The sequence below is a fragment of the Magnolia sinica genome, chromosome 1 (genome assembly GCF_029962835.1).
Source record: "Magnolia sinica isolate HGM2019 chromosome 1, MsV1, whole genome shotgun sequence".
Lineage (NCBI taxonomy): Eukaryota > Viridiplantae > Streptophyta > Magnoliopsida > Magnoliales > Magnoliaceae > Magnolia > Magnolia sinica.
In genome coordinates, this window is record NC_080573.1 from 84,203,065 (window position 1) to 84,208,135 (window position 5,071).

At 34.4% G+C, this 5,071-nt stretch overlaps 1 long non-coding RNA gene across 1 annotated transcript; it reads right to left on the reverse strand.

The window, feature by feature from the left end:
• Nucleotides 1-323: 323 nt before the first annotated feature.
• Nucleotides 324-4,090, reverse strand: LOC131250479 (uncharacterized). Its single transcript, XR_009173415.1, has 5 exons — nt 3,749-4,090; nt 3,579-3,660; nt 3,263-3,345; nt 825-952; nt 324-532 (listed from the first exon to the last, which is right to left on the reverse strand). It is a non-coding gene; the product is annotated as an uncharacterized LOC131250479 (long non-coding RNA).
• Between the last annotated feature and the right edge of the window lie 981 nt (nt 4,091-5,071).

Genomic DNA, 5,071 nt, shown 5'->3' on the forward strand with positions numbered 1-5,071 from the left:
TGTGAGCTAATCAAAGCAGGCATTGCAGCATTCCCCACTTGTACATGGGAACAACATTAAGAAAGAAAAATAAGAACCCAATTCAAGTAAGAAGGAAATTCTGAATCAATTGTAGAAAAATCAGAAGATAAGAGAAACCCATGTTAGAAATATTAAGAAAACTTTTATCTAATGGAGCACATCGAAGGATGACAGATCATTCTTACTAGTGAAAATAAATTTTCAGAAGCTTAATAGAATGCCTTTTCATGATCATTTTAGTTTGGGAAATAAATCTGAATTACTCATATGGTTCTAAGAAAATGAAACCAAAAAATGCCAACTGAATTAAATAGATATTCCGTATTTAGCATGAACAATTTGATGAACTAATCATCAATGAGTATCAGTAGCTAGTTGCCCACCTCTTGCTTTTGTCCCAATTTTATATATTCTGGCGCATCATCAACAACAACTAAAGGTGCTGGTTCACAGAGTTTTATAGTTGGATGTAGATCCTTTAAATGCCCCCACTTAGGCCATCTCAGTAGGCCTAGAAAGAAGTGTAGATGTCATAAAATAAACTGACAAATAAGCAAGAATCTTCTACATAATGATCACAATAATAGTAGTAAAGGAACAAATTTCAAAAGTTGAGAATCTATTAGCATTGATAGATCATGACCATCTGATTCTTTGAAGCCATTAAAGACTAAATTGACAATGGATCTTGGTTGTTGAACACTCTTAAACAATAAAAAGAATGAAAACAGAACTTTTTTTCTTTCCTTTTCTTTTCTTTTCTTTTTTCTTTTTTGGAAAGAGAGATTTCAAAGGAGATTTACTTGCATTACTTGCATCGAAGGAGATTTCGATCCTCTAACGTCCAATGCTCCCGAGCTATCCTTGTACCATTTGAACAGAGTAATTGAAGGAGATCTAGAGGCCTGTGTTGAAGTTTTCCCTTGAATGCCTATAAGAAAATTAGATATATATTAATACAAAGGCATGTTCTTTCAACTGGAAAGTACATTGTGGGTGTTCCTTTGACTACAAGAGGACTACTCTTTCATACAAAGCCTTGTAAGACCAAAGTTAGATATCTTTGGTATAAGATCCCGATCGAGCAGTACATTGGTGGCTTTGATGTCTCTATGAACAATTTTTAGTTTTCATTCTTCATGGAGATAAGCTAGACGTCTTGCTATACCAACACAAATCTTGTGCCTTATTGGCCAATCAAGCTGCAATTGATATTCTTCTGAGCCTATAAATCATCTAGGATTTTATTTTATTTTTTTTAAGGTATAGATTCGCCCCACTTGTTATGGGCCACTATGAAAATTTCATATTGATGAAAGGATTCTAAGATTCTAAACAACAACACCTATTTTATAACCATTGCCATTGAATAGATGGTTATGGTTATCTGATCAAAGGGCTAACTCCAATGTTAGTTTTGTGCCATCTAAAAAAATGGTGGTGACTCTCTAAACATACACAGGGTAGTTGCCTGGCAATCCAATCCATCCAAATCGTTGAACTATGAAGGGAGCATAACTGAAATTTTGCACTAAGAAGATAATATTAACCACACATTTCCCTTTGAATTTATATCAACACCCTTATTGATATGTATAAATCAAATTATGCATGTCAAGATTAGTCTCTTGGCCTGTAGATATGAATGCATGAGAATAGATTTTCAAAAATTTTAATCCAAAAATAGTGGGGCCAACCTGATAAAGTGTTAAGGCCTACCCAAAGTTGAGACACAGTAGTACAGTGCTGGGCCAAACAAGAAAATTCCATTTCTTTCAATCAAGCATCATATAGCAGATCTGAATTCTAAGAAAGGTGCTTTGATGGAAATCCGAGATCTTTGAGTAGGATGCAAAAAGTTTCACTTACCTTTAAATGCTGGGCCCATTCACAGCCCATTGATAACCATTATGCCCTGTACCTGGAGGTAAAATCCATACATCATATCTATTAACAACCATGGTGTATCTGTGTTGTATCTGGATACCATATTCCAAGTGATTTTTTAATGCATGGAGCACCTCATATGCATGGTGTACTGATTACATGCATTTCCATTGTCATATCTATCCATTTAGGAAGGCATGTTGATATGGTATATGTGATGTACAATTTGCATGTGCAGCATATCCTGAACAATGTACATGTTTAGCATTTGCACAATCATTTGCAGCTAGGAACTTAAAGATCATGGGATTATCTACGTTATAGTTAAAATGATGTGCCTTATCTTTATGAAAAATTGTTACCCAATTAGTACATGGAATTCTGATATGCCCAAGGATTTCTTTAATCTTTTAGTTTGTGATAGATAATCACAAACTTCATTAAAGAGTAAAAGAATATCCAAAGCAAAGTTCATATCCCCAATAAAAAGAGAATCTTACAAGTTACAACTTTAGTTGGGGTGTTGGCAATCTTGTTAGCTTCTCTGCTTGCATAAGCAAAAGAAAGATTTGGTCTAGAAGCTTTTTCTTGATTCTCATTCAATGAAACATCAAGTATCCTAGGATGGGAAAGAATATTAGTCATGTGATTAATTGGAATATTGATTTTTTCCCCTTTCTTTCCTTTTTATGATTTGCATTGATGCTAGACAAAGGATGCTAGACAAAGACTGTAACTTGCAAAAAGAAGAAAATAAATAACTCAGTTTCCGAAAAATGCCTAAATGTTCGATGCTAATGGTTTTGAATATGTTTTTATTTGAAAAGAACGTGTCTAAAAAATAACTCCCAAGTCATGTGATTTTCTTTGTAAATTTTTCTCCTGTTATAGTCAGCAATATACATCTTTAACCAGAAAAGTTATCTAGGAACTCTGATTTTTACCATAGGGTGCATAGCTTCTAAAATGATCTGGTCTCTAAATCTGAATTAGGTGACATCATTTCTATTAAAGGCCATTAGGTTGCACTTATATAGTAACAAGCAGAGCCTAGGATTTCAACATTGTTTTATAAGCATACATTTCATGGAGATTCATATATATTTTCATGGAAATCCATCTTAAAAGTCATTTGGATCATTCAAATTTTAGGATTACATGTGCAGTTAAAGATTTCAAAAACATACACTTAATGTTGAAATTCACACACATTTTATGAAAATCGATCATAAAACTCAAAATCAAGCTGCAAACAAAAGGAAACAGATATAGCCTTAAATTTCAGATTCCTACCATGTTGGAACTCCCAATTCCCTGGCAAATACGGCCCCTTTGATCATTTCTTCACATGTACCTACAGTAGCATTCAAGTAATGTCCTTGATTTCACCTGTTTCAGCCTGCGCTTTAAAATCCTATCCTATTTTGGTTTCCTGTCCTGCAGAAAAAGGGACCTGTAGATGTTGAGGGGCTATTAGACCAGACCTTTCTGTCAGTAGTTTGGTCCAAATCCAAACAATGGTCTGTTCCAGTCCAGCCATGACATGTTTAAACAAATAAAAAGATAGGAACTGACTGCAACTACCTACCTGTAGCATAGTTGGTAGTGTTTGCTCTATAAAATAAAAAATAAAATGGTACTCGAACACCACAACCCATTTTGAATTTTACCAATAAACAGTAGAAGTGAAGCAACAGTCCAACTGGCAATATGCCCAATCCAGATGTGCAGACCAGTTTGGGTCATATGTCACTGCAAAAACAAAACCCAAACCAGTTAAACGGAGAGAAATGCCTCAGGTTGTTCATAAAGGGGGAAAAACAGTCAATATCTAACGCACCTTGTCCATAGAGGTATTTTGCTGGCAAACAATATTTGTAGTTCCAATATCACCCCTGGTAGAGAACTTCACTCCTTCCTTTGTCACTAAAATTACAACTACAATCACCCCAAACCAACAGATAGATATTGTACTATAACTATTGATATGAATGTTGGACATTAGTATGAAACAACCAACAAGAATCCCTACACATTCTATTCAGATTTCAACCAATGGATGGTGGGTGAATTCTGTACACAATATTATGTGTACAGAAGTATCTCAATAATAACTCATCCAATGAAGATGATGATACCAGTATCTCCAATGCTGCTGAGGTCCTTGCAAATCCTTGAGAACTGCCAGCTATGCCCTCTTTTCTTGTAGTGTCATCTCCCACTTGAATTACTTTTATGATGTTATCAATACCAAAACCACTTCAAAAGAGATGGAAAATGAAATAGAGTGCAGCTAGGTAAATGACAGAATACAACAGTAGCTGAGGACTTCAGTTTGTTGCCTAATGTAGGTAAGTGAAGCATTTGACTAGAGGTAAGTTTTGGATGAAGAAATATGTTTCACATTGTTTACATTCAACCATTATAAGGTCATGATATGATTTTTAAACCCTGTAAAAGAAAATAAAGCAAACAGATGATAGACGCATAAAACAGTAAACAAAACTTATGAAAGAATTAAATACATCAATAGCAACTCATAGTGCCCATCTTCAAATACCAAAATTAGGGAAATCAACATGTACTTTCTCATAGTGTTATCTTAAACTGAAAACCATCTCAGCACCAAATCTCACCATTTGCAATAGTTTATCTTTCTTAACAGCATCACCAAAAGGACAAGTGTAAATGGAAGTACTTGAGTTTGTAAAACCAACTTGTATTAAAAGGTGCAAAAATACCCTAAGCAAGTATGGATTTCAAATGTTGGGAAAAGGAAAGGTGGATCCCTTATCATTTTCCTTATTCAAGTATCTTGCACTCCTGTTTCTTCAAGGATCCACCTATCATAGCTTTAATACAACTGGAAAATTGCATCAACTTTAAGGAATATACAACCACATTTAAAAAATAATTTTAAAAAAAAAAAGGCTGAAGACACAATTATTTAGAGTTTTGGATACATGAGATTTTGGCACAAGGCATCTAGAGTGTTGTCCAATCATATCAACAGTCTACATTCCTGAACCCTATGACCCACTTGTACAAACTGAAACATCATGGCACTCTATTCAACGAGGCATTATCTAATACCTTGGGCTGTTATTCTAAAATTTTATTATTTGAAAAAACAGAGATTCTACTATCTATCCTTTTCTTTCTC